This window comes from Tachyglossus aculeatus, chromosome 24 (genome assembly GCF_015852505.1).
Source record: "Tachyglossus aculeatus isolate mTacAcu1 chromosome 24, mTacAcu1.pri, whole genome shotgun sequence".
Taxonomy (NCBI): domain Eukaryota; kingdom Metazoa; phylum Chordata; class Mammalia; order Monotremata; family Tachyglossidae; genus Tachyglossus; species Tachyglossus aculeatus.
The window spans coordinates 7,398,906-7,419,304 of record NC_052089.1 but is presented as its reverse complement, the minus strand read 5'-3'; positions in this window follow the sequence as shown (position 1 = coordinate 7,419,304).

Genomic DNA, 20,399 nt, shown 5'->3' with positions numbered 1-20,399 from the left:
GGATGAGGGGGAAGCCAGATTGCAGGGTGTCAAGGGGGGAGCTGGATGAGAGGAAATGGAGGAGAGAAGCAGTGTGGCCTAGTGGAAAGAGCAAAGGTATGAGAGACAGAAGACTTCGGTTCTACTCCTGGCTCTTCCCCTTGTCTGCTAAGTGACCTTGGGCGAGTCACTTAATTTATCTATGCCTCAGTTCCCTCATAAGCAAAATGGGGATTCAATGCTTGTTCTCCCTCCTACTTAGACTGTGCACCCCATGTGGGACCTGATTATCTTGTATCCACTCCAGTGTTTAGTATAGTGCTTAGCACAAAATGAAAACTTAACAAATACTATTATCAGTAGTATTGCTTGGAGGCCACACTAGGAACTTCAAAAGGAATGAGGGGATCTTTGTTCATCAAGAATGCATTCGGGGAAAATCTCTCAGTACAAATACATGTCTTCCTCATTTTTTTTAATGGCTCATTGAGGGGAGAAATATGAGAAATAGAAGAACTTCACATCCTTTCAAAGAATCCTGTTTTAAGGTCTCAATTCACTAGTATCAGATGTGCTCCTGAGCTGTCTCCCCTGTTGGATTATAAACCCCTTGTGGACAGGAATAATAATAATAATAATAATGATGGCATTTGTTAAGCGCTTATTATGTGCCAAGCACTGTTAAAAACGCTGGGGGGGATAAAAGGTAATCAGGTTGTCCCACATGGGGCTCACAGCCTTCATCCCCATTTTACAGATGAGGTAACTGAGGTCCAGAGAAGTTAAGTGACGTGCCCAAAGTCACACAGCTGACAAGTGGCAGAGCCGGGATTAGAACTCACAACCTCTGACTCCCAAGCCCATGCTCCTTCCACTGAGCCACACTGCTTCTCTTGGCTATCCCTTGGGATTTTGGCTATCAGCTGTACGGTACTCTTCCAAATGCTCAGTACAATGCTCTGCACACAGTAAGCACAATAAATTCTATGGATCGACCGGCTGACAGCTTTTTTTGTTGTTTTTTGTGGGTTTTTTATGGTATTTGTTAAGCACTTATTATATGCCCAGCACTGTTCTAAGCTCTGGGGTAGATACAAGCTAATCAGGCTGGACACACTCCAGTTCCCATATGGGGTTCACAGTCTAAATCCCCAATTGACAGATGAGGTAACTGAGGCACAGAGAAGTGAAGTGACTCACCCAAGGTCGCACAGCAGACAAGTCCTTCTGACTCCTGGGCCCATGCTCTAACCATTGAACTATGCTGCTTCTCAAAGCAGACCAGAAGCAGAGCAGAATCATATATCCACCCTCCCAGGCCTCCAATGTGGCAAGGGCAGTGACAGAGTCTGTAAGCTTTGTCTTGGGGGAAGCTCACCATGAACCTCTTGGGGTGAAGACAATCCCTCCTTCACCTGGGAAGCAGCGTGGCTCAGTGGAAAGACCCCGGGCTTTGGAGTCAGAGGTCATGGGTTCGAATCCCGGCTCTGCCACATGTCTGCAGTGTGACCTTAGGCAAGTCACGTAACTTCTCTGAGCCCCAGTTCCCTCATCTGTAAAATGGGGATTAAAACTGTGAGCCCCACGTGGGACAACTTGATCACCTTGTACCCCCTCAGCGCTTAGAACAGTGCTTTGCACATAGTAAGCACTTAACAAATGCCATTTTATATATATATATATATATATACCTCCACCACCTGTAAAATCTGCAGTCAGTCAAACAATCAATTGTATTTATTGAGCGCTTCCTGTGGGCAAAGCACTGTAGCAAGTGCTTAGGGGAGGACAAAACAATACTATAAGAAACACATTTACCCTCCTAACCCTGCTACCTTATCTGTTTCTTCACCCCTCTAGGGGTGGAACAGGGGTTGATGGGGAGAGCCGAAGGGGAGGGGGCTTCCCTCCTGGGCTTCAGGATTCCAGTCAGGTCCGTTTCACGCTCCGGAATTCCAGTGCGATGGATTCAGGCGAGCTCACTGCTCCAGGGCTTCTGCTGCTCTCTGTGGCTTCAATGATGGGAGGGCTGAGAATGAAACCAGAGAAAGGTGGGGAGTGAGAGTAGAAATACTGACAGTTTTAGGGACAGAGGGCTGGTCAGTAGCGGCAGAGGAGAGGAACACCACGTTGGAGCCACAGAAAATAGATCTAGAACAGAGAGGGTTTGAAGGAGAGTGGAAAGTGGACAGAGCACAGGGCTGGGAATCAGAAGGTCCTGGGTTCCAGTCCCAGCTCTGCCACTTGTCGGCCCTATGACCGTGAGCAAATCGCGTCACTTCTCTGGGCCTCAGTGACCTCATCTGTAAAATGGGGATGAAGAACGTGAACCTCAAGTGGGGCAGAGACTACGACCAACTTGATTACCTTGTATCTACCCCCGTGCTTAGAACAGTGCCTGGCACATAGAAAGCGCTTAACAAGTATCATTTAAAAAAATGAGTACAGGGAGGGTCTAAGATACCTGAGAGAATAGTGGGGGACAGTTTCGTTAGGAAGGATGGTTAGAAAAATTTGCAGAATTCGAATTAGATTAGATTAGAATTGATTTCTGTCTCCAGACATATAACCTTTTCTTACTCTAAGCAGTTACTGGCTTAGTCTGGGAGAATTCTGATTCTCCCCTCTTCTTAAACCATGAGCCCCATTGTAAGGACAGACACTGTCTCCAACCTGATTATCTTGACTCTAACCCCGCAACGTAGTACGGCACCCGGCAAACATGAAGCGCTCAACAAATATCACTATTATTGGTATTATCATTGTTATGAGCAGCACTGGGTTTGTTCTTAGCTCCAAACAGGCCAAGAGCCTGTGTAGCCAGGTGGCAACTTGAGGTGTGGAGAATCCTCTGTGAGCTGCAAGTGGTCTCAGGTTATCCAGAGATCCAAAGCTGCTCCAATGCAGGAGATTTTCTGGCAATCTTGGTGGGCGAATCAGGTCCTCCTCTGGGGTGGGAAAATCTCAGTCTGGTAAGACTGCTACGCGTCTTTTCTTCACTCTTATCTCCGCCTTGGGTCGCGCGGTGTCGTATAGAGCAATCGACATTCATCTGGAAATAGATATTTATTGTGGTGTAAGCTTAAATCCTTCCGTAATAACCGGCAATTTTTTTTTTATTGAGGCAATTTGTATCTGATGGGAAATAACAGAGGGAAGACAATTTGAGGAATTCCATCTATTTTTTGTCCTCCTCAGTGTCCCCCTGTGAAACTCTTCTTAGTTTTTGTAGCCTGCATTTCAGAGACTGAAATTCCCACTCATACTGCTCCAGCTTTATGACAAATACCTAAAAATGTAAGAAGGAAATTTCAAACAAATGTGTAGAGTCTAATAGATGGAGGTGAAGTTTTAGCTTAATACAGCGGTCTGCACTCAAAAGGTGCCCAATTAATACAATTGATTGATGGAAACAGGCTGAACGGCCTCAAGAATTCTCTCTCCTGGTCAGCTTCATTTCTGGAACAAGCAAATTGCCCAAAGAAAAATCATATCTAACCTGGAATACCATCAGTCCTTACTCTACAGCAGAGGATAGATATCAAACTGTAAATCCAAGAACCCCAAGAAATCAATTTGCGCGAAGATTAGCACAATAAATTCATCCTGGCAGCTTCTGGAGATAGGTTACTCAATCAATTCAAAAATAATGGGCTAGATGTCATGAATCTTCTTTAGGAAAACGGGTGATATTTGCTTTTTCTTCTCAAGTATCACCCGGAGTGTATAACTTTTGTTTAGACAAGACAATCTATATCATTCTATTTCCACCCCAAAAATTGATGGTCTCATGTAGCTACAGTATCTAGGTCTCTTATTTCTTTTGTGTTTCTTTGATTTATATTAATGTGGTACAGATCAGATTGAAGCTATTAGGAAGGCATTTTTATTGCTGTTGTGGTTTCATTTTTTAACACTGGCTAATTGCCAGCAACGTACTAGGTCCTAGAATTACTAGAACATAGCACTAGCTCAGACTCCTTCTCAAGAGTAATTCTTTGACCCTATGTTTTTCCATGGCACTTTCACATCAAGTATCTCATTTTACCTGCACAACAACTCCTGGGAGGTAGAGGAAGAAGTATCACTATTCCCATTTCGCAGATGAAAAAACAGAGGCAAAGAGCGATTAAGTGATTTACCCAAAGTCACACGGCGGATCTAGAACGGACTAGAACTCTGAACTTGTGACTTACTCATTTCCCCTGAATCCTGCCCCCTTCTGCGTTGCCTTTCCACTTGACTGGGTACCTTTTAAGCAGTTGGTGTCCACTTTTCTTCTCCATTAGATTAAACTCCTTGAGAGCAGGTATCTCATCTTTCTACCCCTCTTGTATTGTACTCTTCCAAGTGCATAGTACAGTGCTCTGAGAGTAAGTGCTCAATAAATACTATTGGTTGATTGATTGATGGAATGGCCACTCTGTTGGGAAACCAGTGAAAACATTCCCTGAACATTTTATGCCTTGTGAGAGTTCAGCATAAAATTATTCAGCAAATTCTAGGATTAATTCCGCAGGGATTGTTGTGCCCAAGTGGAAAGAACCCGGGCCAGGAATCAGAGGACCTGGGTTCTAATCCCAGCTCTGTCACTTGCCTGATGCGTGACCCTGGGCAGGTCATTTAACTTCTCTGTGCCTGTTTCTTCATATTCACTCAATCGCATTTATTACGCGCTTACTGTGTGCAGATCACTGTACTAAACGCTTGGGAAGTACAAGTCGGCAACATAAAGAGACGATCCCTACCCAACAACGGGCTCATATGCAAAGTCGGCGTTCGAAACCTGTTTTCCCTCCTACTGAGACCACGAGAATCATGCCGCAAAAGGACTTATGTTGTATCCACCCCAGAGCAACTGTTCATAAGACAGCACATATTGTTATTTAGACAGTGACATGAAAGAGATTTCCATGTGGGGCTGTTGTTCCTATTGGCCACGGCTCCTTCGAGCCTCTTTAACCTCTCTGACTAGGGTGGAAGCTCCTTGAAGGCAAAGATTTGTCTACCAACTCTGCTGAATTGGACTCTCCTAACTGCTTAGTACAGAGTAAGTGCTCAGTAAACACCGTTGATTGATTGCTTGGGAGAACATGTCTTCCAACTATGTGCCAGGCTCAGTACTAAGTATTGTGGTGGATACAAGCAAACTGGGTTGGATACAGTCCCTAATAATAATAATAATATTAATAATGATGGTATTTTTAAAACACTTATTATGTGCCAGGCACTGTATTAAGTGCTGGAGTGGATACAAACAAATCAGTTTGGACATAGTCCCTGTCTCACCTGGGGTTCAGTCTCAATCCCCATTTTACAGATGAAGTAACTGAGGCTGAGAGAAGTGAAGTGACTTGCTCAAGATCACACAGCAGACAAGTGGCAGAGCCAGCATTAGAATCCATGACCTTCTGATCCCCAGGCCCGAGCTCTATCCACTATGCCATGCTGCTTCTCCCGTGGGGCTCACAATATTAATCCCCATTTTACAGATGAGGGAACTGAGGTCCAGAGAAATGAAGTGACATGCTTCTCGTAGGGAGGAGAGAGCGGGGCAGGCGTAGGCTTGGTTCAGTCCCTGGCATTTGGTTTTGAGCTTGATTTGTGGAACCCTTCTCTTATAGCCCTCAGGACTGTCTGACCTGCCTACACTTGGGATTTTAGAATTCAGCCCATGCGGCGAACAGCAACAGACAGCCAGCAAAAGGATTACATTTCGTGCCCTTCAAGTATAAATTTATAATGGTGGCATTTACAAATGAATCTTTAAGGTTAATTAAATGACAAGCTGCAGTTGTGAATGCTGTTCAGCCAGTGGAATCACTCTCTCTCTTCATGTTTCAAGCCCGGCTATCACCCCTGCTTTCCTTCTCTCCAAATAAACCCATTCCTCTTTCTGCACTCGCGGAGGAAGACGTGGGACCTGATTGAGAAATGGCATAGTTTAGGTAGACTGGAAAGCTCAGGTTGAAAGCACCCAGAGGCCTCACTAGTAATTAGGACATTTATTGAGCACTTACTATGTCCCAACCCTAGGATAAATGTGAGGTTATAAGATTAGACACATTTCACAGATGAGAAAACTGAGATACAGATAAATTAAGTGATTTGTTCATTGTCGCAAAACCCCTTCTGACATCACTTGATAACTAATAACCGGGAAACTCAATCCATAAAAACCATAAAAATAAAGAAAAACAGCATGGGAGTTAGAGGACCTGGGTTCTAATCCCCACTCCAAAACTTACCTACTGAGTGACCTTGGGCAAGTCACTTAACTTCTCTGGGCCCATTTCCTTAATTGTAAAATGGGGATTCAATACCTGTTCTCCCTCCTATTTTGACTGTGAGCCCTATATGGGACAGGGATAATGTCCAGCCTGGTGACCTTGTATCTACCCCAGTGCTTAGAACAGCACTTGATGCTTAGTAAGCGCTTAGCAAATACAATAAAAAAACTTGATCTCCAGGTGTTTGCAAGTCAAAAGTCAAACAGTATTATTCCTCTGATTCCAGAATTCTGTGGATATGTACCATGGAAGACGGGAGAAATGTCTTGTAACAAAAGAAGAAACATAAAGTAGGAGAAGCATAAAAACACATAAAATATTAAAAGACTGTGAACAGCAGGAGCATATAAAAATAATTTACGGAGAAATACCTAAGTGCTGAGGAATGACCGGAGGGATATTCGGATCAGAATGCCTCGTGGAATTAATCTGGGAACACTTCCAAGAGGAAGCGAAGCTTCACGGGAGGACTAGAAATACTGGTACAAAATGCAGCATGGCCTAGTGGAAAGAACCCGGACCTGGGGATCAGAGGAACTGGGTTCTAATCCCAGCTCTGCCACCTGTCTGCTGTGGGACCTCTAAGCCTCAGGTTATTTATCTGTAAAATTAATCAACCAATTGTATTTATTAAGTGCTTACCATGTATAGAGCAGTTCTCTGCTCAGGAAAGTACAATAAAACAGAGGTGGTAAACACATTCCCTGCCTATAATGAGCTTCTTGAAGGGAAGACAGGCGTTAATTTAAATAAAGAAATTACAGATATGAACATAAGTGCTGTGGGGCTGAAGTTTGGGTGTGTAAAAGTTGTAAATCCAAGTTCAAGAGTGACACAGAAGAGAGTGGGAGAAGAGGAAATGAGGGTTTAATAGGGGAAGGCTGCTTGGAAGAGATGTGCTTTTAACAAGTTGGGGAAAGTGATAGTCTGTTGGGTATGGAGAGAGAGGGAGTTCATACATTCATTCATTCAATTGTATTTATTGAGCGCTTATTGTGTGCGGAGCACTGGACTAAGTGCTTGGGAAGTACAAGTTGGCAACATATAAGGACAATCTCTACCCAACAGTGGGCTCACAGTCTAGAAGAGGGAGACAGACAACAAAACAAAACATGTAGACAGGTGTCAATGTAGTCAGAACAAATAGAATTAAAGCTATATACACATCATTAACAAAATAAATAGGACAGTAAATATGTACAAGTAAAATAAGTAGAGTAATAAATATGTACATATATAGGGCTTTGAAGGGAGGATGAGTGCTAGCTTGGCCGATGTGTGGAGGGAGGGCATTCCAGGCCAGGGGAAGGACATGGACCGGGGGTCGACAGCGGGGCAGGCGAGAACGAGGTACAGTGAGGTTCCAGCGCAGAGTTAGGATCTGGTCATGGGATCAGCGGCGAAAGAGACGAGACTGAGGTGCGGAGAATAGTTTGGCTTTAGACGAGTGAAGAGTGTGGGCTGGGTAGTAGGAGGAGAGCCCGGAGGTGAGGTAGGAGGGGGCAAGGTGATTAATTGCTTTAAAGTTGTTGGTAAGTAGTTCCTGTTTGATGCGGAGGTGGATGGGCAACAACTGAGGTCTTAGGGGAGTGGGAAAACTTGGCTTGAATGTTTTTCTAGAAAAATAATCTCAACAGCAGAGTGAAGTGTGGATTGGAGTGGGGAGATACGGGAGGCCGGGAGGTCAGCAAATAGGCTGATGCTGTAATCAAGGCAGGTTAGGATAAGTGATTGGATTAATGTGGTAGCAGTTTGGCCTCAGAGCTGTCCATCACCTTGTCCCCTCCCACCTCACCTCCCTTCTCTCCTTCTTCATGCTAGCCCGCACACTCCACTCCTCTGGTACTAACCTTCTCACTGTGCCTCGTTCTCGCCTTCCCGCCGTCGACCCCTGGCCCAAATCCTACCTCTGGCCTGGAAGGCCCTCCCTCCTCACATCTGCCAAACTAGCTCTCTTCCCACCTTCAAAGCCCTAGTGAAGGCTCACCTCCTCCAGGAGGCCTTCCCAGACCAAGCCCTCCTTTTCCTCAGCTCCTCCTCCCCTCCCCATCGCCCTGACTTGCTCCCTTTGCTCTACCCCACCTTCCTGCCCCACACAACTTGTGTATAATGCCCATTTATTTGTTTTGTTGTGTGTATATCTATAATTCTATTTACTTATATTGATGCTATTGATGCCTGTTTACTTGTTTTGTTGTCTGTCTCCCCCCTTCTAGACTATGAGCCTGTTGTGGGCAGGGATTGTCTCTCTTTGTTGCTAAATTGTACTTTGCAAGCACTTAGTGCAGTGCTCTGCACACAGCAAGCACTCAGTAAATATGATTGAATGAGTGAATGAATGATGCAGAGGAAAGGGTGGGCTGTAGCAATATTGTGAAAGTTGAACAGACAGGATTTGGTGACAGATTGAATATGTGGGTTGAGTGAGAGATGAGTCGAAGTTAAATCTGAGATTATGGGTTTGCGAGACACGGAGGATGGTGATGCCACCTACAGTGAAGGGAAAGTCAGGGGGAGGGCAGGTTTTGGATGGGAAGATGAGGAGTTCCCTTTCAGACATGCTAAGTTTGAGGTGTCAGTGTGGCCACCAAGTAGAGATGTCCTGAAGGTAGGAGGAAATACAAAACTGCAGAGAAGGAGAAAGATCAGGGTTGGAGGTGGAGATTTGGGAATCATCAGCATAGAGGTGATAGTTGTAGCCATGAAAGTGAATGAGCCCTCCAAAGGAGCAGCCGTAGATGGAAAATAGAAGGGAAAGTGTGGCACAATGGATAGACTATGGTCCTGGTAATCAGAAGGGCCTGGGTTCTAATCCTGACTCCGCCACACATCTGCTGTGTGACCTTGGGCAACTCACTTCACTTCTCTGGGCTTCAGTGACCTCATCTGTAAAATGGGGATTAAGGCTGTGAACCCCATGTGGGACAGAGACTGTGTCCAACCTGATTAGCTTTTATCCACCCCAGCGCTTAGTACAGTACCTGGTACCTAGCACGTGACAAATACCATAAAAAGCAAAACTGAGACTAGAGGGGCCCCGACAGTTAAGGAGCTAGGGGCAGAGGAAGAGTCCGCGATGGAGACTGAGAATGAGCGGCCAGAAAGGTAGGAGGAGAACCAGGAGAGGACAGAATCAGGGAAGCCGAGGTTGGAGAATGTTTCCAGAAGGAGATGGTTGACATGATCTTCCTCCATCTTAGACTGTGAGCCCCATATGGGACAGGGACTGTATCCAGCCTGGTTCTCTCCTACCAACCCCAGAACTTGGCACGTAGTAAGCGCTTCACTAATACTACAATTATTAATTTGTATGCTCAAGGATCGGGTCAGCAGCTGGATTTCAAAAATACTGTGGTTACAGGGTACAAAATATCTATGTAGCATGTATTGCTCCTTCCATTACTGAAAGTGCTGAGCGCTACAGTTAATTAACAGCAATCAGAGAGAGTCAAGCTGATTATTATAAATATTTCATCAGTTTAAAGACAGAAGGTAGTAGCCCCGACAGGCAAATAAGAAGCTGCTGAATGGAACGGTGGCCACATACGGATAAAAATTACATTTTTCCAACCTAACAAATGGCAATATCCGCTTTGAAATTATTTTGCAAGGTAAGCGTAGAGTCGGTGATTTAAAGCAACCTTATCCCTTCTACTTCCTTGTTCAGTGGAAAACCGATGGTGGAGCATCTGTGAGCCCAGTGTTGGATCTAGCGCAGTGTGTAATTAAGTTAAATCACAAGAATTTCCTTTAATTACCTGAGGAAAACAGTGCATGATAATAAGAGCCAACCTTCTCGGGTGATGATGGAAAACGATCACCAGTGGCTTCCAAACCTGCAGGAGGATAAAAGGCTGACAGGTAATTTTCATCTCAGAAGGAATAATATTGTGGTAGAATTTAGTACCTTGATGTCAATAGAAAGTGTTTGCAGCTGTCCAGGATAAGCCTAGGGGAACCCAGTTGCTGATTCTCCCTCCTTTCTGAAAGGAGGATATTTATACCCATCCTTTTTTTTTTTCCTCTGAGGCGACTCAGTGGGAAAGCAGGAATCAAACTGTGGGGGATTCATCAGTGGTGTCAGAGAGTCAGGGAGTTTAGCCCACGTTCGGGGGAGGGGGTGGGGAAAAGAGGGGGTGGATGTCAGGAGTTGGGGGTATCATGGTATATGATAATAAATAATAATAATAATGATGACATTTGTTAAGCACTTACTATGTGCAAAGCACTGTTCTAAGCACTGGGGGAGGGATACAGGGCAATCAGGTTGTCCCACAGGGGGCTCAAAGTCTTAATCCCCATTTTACAGATGAGGTAACTGAGGCTCAGAGAAGTTAAGTGACTTGCCCAAGGTCACACAGCAGACATGTGGCAGAGCTGGGATAGGAACCCATGACCTCTGACTCTCAAGCTCGTGCTCTTTCCACTGAGCCATGCTGCTTCTCTCTGATGAGCTATGCGCTGGGCTCTGTACTAAGCACTGGAGTAGACACAAGGTAGTTGGGTTGGATGCAGTCCCTATTCCCCTGTAGGGCTCATGGTTTAAATCCCCATTTTGCAGATGAGGTATCTGAGGACCAGAGAAGTCAAGTACTTGCCCAAGGTCACGCAGCAGACAAGTGGCAAAGCTGGGATTAGAACCCAGGTCCTTCTGACTCTCAGCGTTGGTGCAGAGTTATGGAATCATCTTTCCTTACGGGGCAGAATTTCCCATTCACCTTCATCTCACTAATTGGGACAATGTCTACGTCTCTTCTTCCCTCCAGCACTCTTATGGACTAAGCTCTGCAGGTCCTATAGCCTCCTATAAAGCCTTACTGAAGGCACGGCCTTGTGGATAGAACACGGGCCTAACAGTCAGTAGGATCTGGGTTCTAATCCCGGCCCCGCCACTTGTCTGCTCCGTGGCCATGGGCAAGTCATTTCAATTCTCTTTGCCTCAGTTCCCTCATCTATAAAATGGGGATTAAGACTGGGAGCACCACGTGGGCCAGGAACTGTGTCTGTCCTGATTAACTTATCTTAACCCCAGGGTTTAGAGCAGGGCTTGACACAGAGGAAGTAAGTAAGAGAGTAGGAGAAGAAGAAAAGAGGACTTAGTTGGGGAAGGCCTCTTGGAGATGTATATTTTATTAAGGCTTCGAAGGTGGGCAAAGTGGATATGAAGGGAGAGGCAGGATGTAGGCGAGAGGTCGGCAGTGAGGTAGACTGGATCCAGGTACAGTGAGTAGGTTGACATTAGACGAGCGAACTATGCAGGCCGGGTCGGAGGAGGAAATCAGGGCGGTAAGGAAGTGGGCATTAATAATAATAATGATGATGGTATTTGTTAAGCACTTACTATGTGCAAAGCACTGTTCTAAGTGCTGGGGGGATCACAGGGTGATCAGGTTGTCCCACGTGGGGCTCGCAGTCTTCACCCCCATTTTACAGATGAGGGAACTGAGGCACAGAGAAGCGAAGTGATTTGCCCCAAGTCACACAGCTGACAATTGGTGGAGCCGGGATTTGAACCCACGACCTCTGACTCCAAAGCCCTGGCTCTTTCCCACTGAGCCACGCTGCTTCTCTAAGCATTAATTAGGGAATGCTGCCTGCAGGTGGCTGGTTTCCAGAAGGCTCTGAGGAAGGGACAGTGGGGAAGGACAGCAGAATTGTAAGCTCATTATGGGCAGGGAATGCATCTGTTTATTGTTATATTGTATTCCCCCAAGTGCTAAGTATAGTGCTCTGCACATAGTAAGTGCTCAATAAATACGCTTGAATGAATGAATGAACAGCTCTTCCCGGAATGTGACAAGGAGAGACCTGCGAAAGCCAGGCTCCTCTGGCCATGAACCTCACAATCCCCCAGGATCAACCGCACCAGACACACCCGTTCACCGCCCCAAAGACATCTCAGCTGCATCAGTGAAACCGTCGCCATCGCCACAGAGGGAGAGGAGGTGGACTTTCCCCACACTTCCTCCCTGCTGCCCCTGCCAATGACTGCGGCTGAGATCTGTCTCACCACCTGTTCCCTCCCAGCTGGCAAAAACAGGACCTCCTTAGGCTCCTAGGGCAGAAGGACAGCCCCCCTGTCCCCCAAACGCAAGACCGTCCCATCTGACGCGGACCGTCTGGTCACCGGACACAGGGCTGACTCTGCGGCCAGCCTCACCCCCAAGTCCCAGACTGTCTTCGAAGCTTCCAGCACCCTCTGCCATCCCAATCTAGCCGCTCGAAATATCAGAACCATCTCTGTCTTCGCCGCCGAGAGGAGGGTTTGATTCTCGGTGAACGTAGTGTCGGTTAATTAACTGTAATCAAAACAGGCAAACCCTATTCAGAATTTGCCAGTTATTATCGTCTGCCTGGAAATGATCTTCCCTCTCCTCCAAAGTGAAACAAACATCCCTTTGTTACAAGACACCAACGAAGCCCTCTCTAAGTGCCCGCACCAAAGCTTTTATTATAAAGAATCATTAAAGCCGGGAGCCGAGGTCTGTTTTTCCAAAAGACAGCATTACAATTCAGCATCTCTCGCTCTCCTTACCAGCCTGAAATTTCTCAACAGAATGATCAAATGGGATTCGAACCCCGCCCCCCTTGAAAATGGTCGGTGGGGTTTAAAGAAGCCTCATTGCGATCACCAGTGGTAGATGCACCCAGATATCTGGCTTTCTTAAATGACTCTTGGGGGTTTCTATCCTGAGGATACGGTCTCCTTAAGCAATGTTCACATTCGCTCTGGCTCCTCGCACCCTCCGAGCTGGGTCAGGAAAGCTACGGTCTAAACTGATTAGAGCAACAATTTTCCATCTCCGCTAGTTAAAGGTAACACTTGTTGCTCAGAATATAAAGGCCTCATTTAGTCTTCTCCCTACAGCATCAAGAGCCTAAATCATTGTAATTTTCCTCCATTTTCCTTCTAAGAATCTCTTAAGAGTCACTGGGGGGCTTTATTGGGAATTTTTCTCTGGCTCTGCTTTTAATGGGCTGGCAATGTCTGTCTGCCTTTCCACTCCAGAATGCTAATATTCCGTGGCATTAGCATACGAGCCGGGATTCATCGGAGATTCCAGCCATCTCTAAACAGAGTGTTTGCAGTGTCTATGGAACAGGTTTGCAGATTTCAGCTCTTCTGCCTTTTGTCTCGGGGTTGCATGAGAGGCCTGCTAATTCCAACTTTGTCCTAAAACAAGGGTGTTTTGGGGACACTCTATGAGGCTGCTGAGGTAAGAAGTGGCTGAAATACCAGAACCAGCTCTTCTCCCAGGATAAATCAGCTTCTCTCTTGGCAATCGAAAGAGACCAAGCTCTGGGGAGGCAGATGGACCTGTATTTTAATCCCGGCTAGGCTACTTGACTGCCATGGGACCTTGGGCAAGTCACTTCATTTCTCTGGGCCTCAGCTCCCTCATCTGGAAAATGGGGATTTAGACTGTGAGCCCCATGTGGGACAGGAACTGTGTCCAACCTGATTAGTTTGTGTCTACCCCAGCGCTTAGAACAGTGCTTGGCACATAGTAAGTGTTTAACAAATACCATCATTATTACATGACTCTTGTCACACACGGAGTAACAAATACCATCATTATTACATTACTCCTGTCACACACGGAGTACTAAGACATAGAAATTCACATTATGGCAGGACAGAAGCCACAGCTCCAGGATCCAATTGTAACTGTGCTTATTATTATTATTACTATTGTTATCATTATCAATAATAGTGCTTTTTTAAATGACATTTGTTAAATGCTTACTATGTGCCAGGTACTGTACTAAGTGCTGGGAGAAATACAAGCTAATCGGTTTGAATACAGTTCCTATCCCATATTTGGGCTCACAATCTTTTTACAGGTGAGGTAGCTGCGGCCCAGAGAAGCTAAGCAACTTGCCCAAGGTCACACAGCGGGCAAGTGGCGGAGCCAGGATTAGAAGCCGGGTCCTTCTGACTCCAAGGCCTTTGCTCTATCCACTAAGCCACGCTGCCCTCTGTTACACAGCTACTCCCTAGTTTACTCTTTCCTCCATCCAAACTCCCTTCTAATTCTCCCTTGCCTTGGATCCCAGCCTCAGACCACGGAACAGGCTTGCAGATTTCAGCTCTTCTGCCTTTTGTCTCGGGGTGGGGTGAGAGGCCTGCTAATTCCAACTTCGCCCTAACAAAGGTGTTAAGGGGACCCTCTGTGAGACCACTGAGGTAAGAAGTGGCTGAAATAGTGCCAGCTCTTCTCACAGGATAAATCATCTTCTCTCTGGGCTATCGAAAGAGCCCGGGCCTGGGGAGGCTGATTCCCCTCCCTGCAGCTCCTTCCCACTTCAAAGTTGTCAATCTACAACATTTCCCATCCTTCACTTGTAAACTCCTCCACTGGATTGTAAACTCCTTGAGGGCAGGGATGGATCTATCAACTCTATGTGCTCAGTAGAGAAGCAACATGAGGTAACGGATAGAGCAAGGGCTTGGGAGTCAGAAGGTCATGGGTGCTAATCCCAACTCTGCCACTTGTCTGCTGTGTGACCTTGGGTAAGTCACTTCACTTCTCTGTACTTCAATTACCTCATCTATAAAATGAGGATTGAGACTGTGAGCCTCATGTGGAACAGAGACTGTGTCCAACCTGATTAACTTGTATCTACCCCAGCGCCTAGTAGAGTGCCTGGCACAAAGTAACTGCTTAATTAGCACCATATTTATTATTATTATTATTGTGTTGCTTTACAGTAACGGCTCAATAAATACCACTGATTGATCAAAGCCTTCCAGAAATCCCATCTCCTCCAAGAAGCTTTCCCAGATTAATTCTCAACACCTCAATTAGGATCAACTGAGGTTCATATCTGTCTCCCCGTATAGACTCTAAGCTTCTCATGGTCAGAGAACTTGTCTCCTAATTCTGTTGTATTATGCTCTCCCAAGCGCTTAGTACAGTGCTCTGCACACAGTAAGCACTCAATAAATACTATTGATTGATTCAAGTCAGCCGTCAGGACTTACTTTGATTCAATTATTTATTCAGCTATCTCATCCTGACATATTTGCTGTAGCATTTATCTTCCAGCTGCTGTAGCATTTATCTTGTTCCCATTTTTCATTAATAATTTAAACCAGCCTGTTTTCTCCATTATACCTTAAACCTCTAGAGAGCAGGGATCACATCTTTGGCTTCTGGAATATGCTCTTGAATGCCTTGGCACAGTGCTCTGCACACAGTAGGTCTCAATGCGCATCATCGATCTTTGAGGCTGCTGCCGTTGAGTGAATAATAACACTAATGATATTTGTGAGCATTAACTACTTTTTCTTCTACTTCCTTTTCCCACTCCCTTCTGCCCTGTTGCATCACTCTGACTTGCTCCCTTTACTCATCCCTTCCAGGCCCCACACTGCTCATATCAATATCTGTCATTTATTTATTTATATTAATGTCTGTCTCCCCCTCTAGACCTCGTTATGGGCACGGAGTGTGTTTGCCAACTCTGTTATCCTGTACTCTCCCAAGTGCTTTGTAAGCTCTTAACAAGTCCCATAATTATTATTACATTGCTCTGCACACAGTATGCGCTCAGTAAATATGATTGATTGAGTGATTAATCCTATTTATTCGGTACTTACTATGTGTCAAGCACTGTTCTAAGCACTGAGATAGAGAGAAACATTATCATGTAGTGGCTACAGCACAGGCCAGGGAATCAGGAGGTCATGGGTTCTAATCCTGGCTCCGCCACTTGTCTGCTGTGTGACCTTGGGCAAGTCACTTCACTTCTCCGCGCCTAAATTACCTCATTTGTAAAATGAGGATTGAGACTGTGAGCCCCATGTGAGATAGGGACTGTCTCTATCCGGATGACACCCAAATCTACATCTTCTCCCCTGTTTTCTCTCCCTCCCTACAGGCTCACATCTCCTACTGCCTTGAGGACATCTCCACCTGAGTGTCCTCCCACCACCTAAAACTCAACATGTCCAAGGCAGAGCTCTTTATCTTCCCTCCCAAACCCTGTCCTCTCCCTCACTTTCCCGCCACTGCGGACGGCACAACCATCCTTCCCATCTCGCAAGCCCGCAACCTCGGTGTCATCCTCGACTCCGCTCTCTCATTCACCCCACACATCCAGTCCGTCAACAAAACCTGCCAGTCTCACCTCCACAACATCACCAAGATCCGCCCTTTCCTCTCCATCCAAACTGCTACCACGTTAGTATAATCACTCATTCTATCCCGACTGGGTTACTGCATCAGCCTCCTTTCTGACCTCCCAACCTCCTGTCTCTCCCCACTTCAGTCCGTACTTCACTCTGCTGTCCAGATTATATTTCCGCAGAAATGTTCAGGGTATATCACCTCTCTCCTCAAAAATCTCCAGTGGTTGCCTATCAACCTTCATATCAAACAAAAATTCCTCAATATTGGCTTCAAAGTACTCCATCACCTTTCCCCCTTCTGCCTCGTGTCCCTTCTCTCCTTCTACATCCCACCCAACACACTCCTCCCCTCTGGTGCTAACCTTCTCACTGTGCCTCATTCTCACCTGTCCCACCATCAACCTCTGGCCCATGTCCTTCCTCTGGCTTGGAATGCTCTCCCTCCTCAAATCCACCAAACAACCACACTTCCCCCCTCAAAGCCCTACTGAAGGCTCACCTCCTCCAAGCAGCCTTCCCAGACCAAGCCCCCCTTTTCCTCAGCTCCCCTTCCCCTCCGTGTTGCCCAGACTCACTCCTCTTGTTCTACCCCTCTCCCCGCCCCACAGCATAAGCATATATCTATAATTCTATTTACTTTTATTAATGCATGTTTACTTGTTTTGATGTGTATATAGCTATAATTCTACTTATTCATACTGATGCCTGTCTACTTGTTTCTATGTCTGTCTCCCCCATTCTAGACTGTAAGCCCAGTATGGGCAGGGACTGTCTCTCTTTATTGCTGAATTGTACTTTCGAAGCACTTAGTACAGTGCTCTGCACACAGTAAGGGACTTTTGAAGCACTTAGTACTGTGCTCTGCACACAGTAAGGGCTCAAAAAATACGACTGAATGAATGAATGAATGTGTCCAACCTGATTTGCTTGTATCCAAACCAGCACTTAGTACGGTGTCTGACACATAGTAAGAGCTTAACAAATATCGCCATCATTATTATTATTATTATTATTATTGCTACACAAGCTTAACAAGTTGGACACAGTTATAGTCTTACATGAGGCTTCCAAGGATAAAGGGAAGATATTTAAAACTGTGGGGATGTAGATGTGATCTTTTGGGTATGAAAATGAGAGTGTGTGTGTGTGTATGTGTGTGTTTATGCAAGACTGACTTTTTGCATGCAACAATGAGTGTGTCCCTGCCACCAGGTGTGTGGGGGGTGGTGGTGGGGGTGTAAGGCTATGTGCAGTTTGTATGACTCCAGGGGTGACTGTGTATGCATGTCATTTTGTGCATCTGTGCAAGAATGGGAGGGATTTGCATGTAATAATAAGTGTTACCATTTGACTGTGCATGTGTGTATGCATGAGGCTGCGGTGTGACCTACCAGTAAATGCCAGTGTGATCGTAAGACTGTGTGTGTGTGTGACAGTTTGCGTGACTGAGTATGAATCTGTGTGTGTGTGTGTGTGAATGAGTGTGTGTATGTATGGGACAGTCTATGTGACTTTGACTATGACGGTGTGTATGTGAGCATGTGTTTTTGTGTGTGTGTGTGTTTTTGTTGAGCATATCCTGCTCTAGGAAAGGTCCCCAGGTTCCCAGGGCTCCAGAGTCCACCCCGAGCTCGGAGAAAAAAGGGGCCAGTGCCGGTCCAGTGTCTGGACCGAGGGAGGTGGCCAGGTCATCCATCTGACCCTGGGGCAGAGCTGAAGCCCCTGGCCCTGGCCCTAGCCCCCTCTGCCTGCTTTAGTTAAGAGGCTTCCTGCACGTACCTGTAGCGGATTTCATCTACCCCCCCTCGGATTGCAAGCTACTTGAGGACAAAGATCATGCCCACCGATTCATCTTCCCGGGAGTGATTCCCAGGCACAAAACTGCCTCTTTCCTTCCTTGCCTGGCTTCTTCGCGAAGCTCTCCCCAAGGCTTTGGTGTGTGTTTTTAAGATTTTTCAAAATACCACCCGCCAGAAAAACGATCACCATATGCTCCTAGCATAGAATCCGTCCCATCGGCCACAGGAAATGTAGTTGACCGCCCAATTGGAATAATCCAATTTTCTTGGGCAGTTGCACACGAAGCCAAGTCTGCCCCTTCAACCGTATGAAATAAAAATGGCAACGGCATTTGTGGCTTTGAGCGAGGCCTGAGAGCAGAGTTCATTGGTACGGAGCATGAACTTGGTGCAGAGCTCTGTACTGGATGCCTCTGGGGGGGTGAGGTACACATTCTGGGCACTAACTGTACATAGAGCTCTGTCCTGGGCACCAACCACGTGCAAATCCCTGTGTCTGCTATCTGATTAGTTTGTATCTAACCCAGTGCTTACATAGTAAGCCCTTGACAAATACCACAGATAATTGAACACCTGCATTGTCCAGGGAACTCTAAAGGGTCCCAGTGCTACGCAGAGCACTGTACTGAGAGCATGCTGAATGCAGAGCACTGTACTGAAAGACTTCTGTGTGTGGGGAGATGTGCTAAATGCTGAAGAAAGTATTAGACACAATTTCTACCCTCCAGGAGGTGATAGTCTAGACGTTAGCTCATTCCCTGGATGGTAAACTCTTCTGGGCAGGGAACGTATCTGTTTATTATTATATTATTCCCTCCCAAGTGCTTAGTACATGCTTTGAACACAGTAAGCGCTCAATAAATACATTTAAATTGATGGATGAATAACAGGGAGGCAAGAAATATAAACTGGATCCTATGCTCTCTAGATGTTAAGCTCCTTGTGGGCAGCAATCGTGTCTACCAACTCTATTGTGCTGCGCTCTCCCAGGTGCTTAGAACAGGGTTCTGCACACAGAAAGGGCTCAATAAAAATTACCGATTGATGCCAGAGTTGAGGAGTGAGAGAACAGACATGAATGATTAACACAAACAAATAAATGAATCAGTGTCAAAGTAAGTAAACCGATAAATGCGTGAGATGAAAGTGTGATTAGGAAGCTGAAGAAGATCTCCATTTGGAAGTGACTAGCTAAAAGGGCTTTGTAGGATGGAAAGAACGGGGCTGGAGTCACTGAGGGGAAGAACTTTAGTTGTAAGATGTGATCCATGGGTCAGAGGCAGCAGAGTCATATTTATTGAGCACTTACTGCAGGCAGAGCACTCAATCAAGCAATTGATTGTATTTATTGAGCACATACCATGTACAGGGGACTGTACTAAGCGCTTGGGAGAGTACAGCAGAGCTGGGAGACACATTCCTTATTCAAAGTGCAACTCCTCCAAGAGGTCTTCCCTAAGCCCTCATTTCCTTTTCTCCCACTCCCTTCTGGATTGCTCTTGCATTTGGATTTTCACCTTTTATTCATCCCTCCCTCAGCCCCACAGCACTTATGTCCATATCCATAATTTATTTCTCATATCAATGGCTGTCTCTCCCTCTAGACTGTAAGCTCCTCGCCGGCAGGGAACATGTCTGCAACTCTGTTCTATTGTACTCTCCCAAATACTCGGTACAGTGCCCTGCACCCAGGAAATGCTCAATAAATACCACTGATTAATTGATTGATGGATTACCTGCAATTAGAGTATAGAGGGGTTAGATAGATGTCAATGTAAATAAATTTCGGATATGTTCATAAGTGCCATGGGGCTGAGGGGGAATGTATATCAAGTGCACAAAGGGTACAGATCTAAGTACACAGATGAAGCAGAAAGGGAGAAAAAGTTAGGGGAAGGAGGGCTTAACTGGGGAGATGTGATCTTAATGGTGCTTTAAAGTTGAGGAGAGTAGTTGTCTGGAATATATACAGGGGGAAGGCCAGAGGTAGCATGTAGAAAAGGAGTCAAAGGTGAGATAGATGAGATAGACTGTGAGCTCTTAGTGGGCAGGAAATGTGTGTGATATTATATTGTACTCTCCCAAATGCTTAGTATAGTGCTTTATACACAGTAAGCGCTCAATAAATATGATTGAATGAATGAATGATTAATAATAATAATAATAATAATAATAATAATTGGGACACAGTGAGTT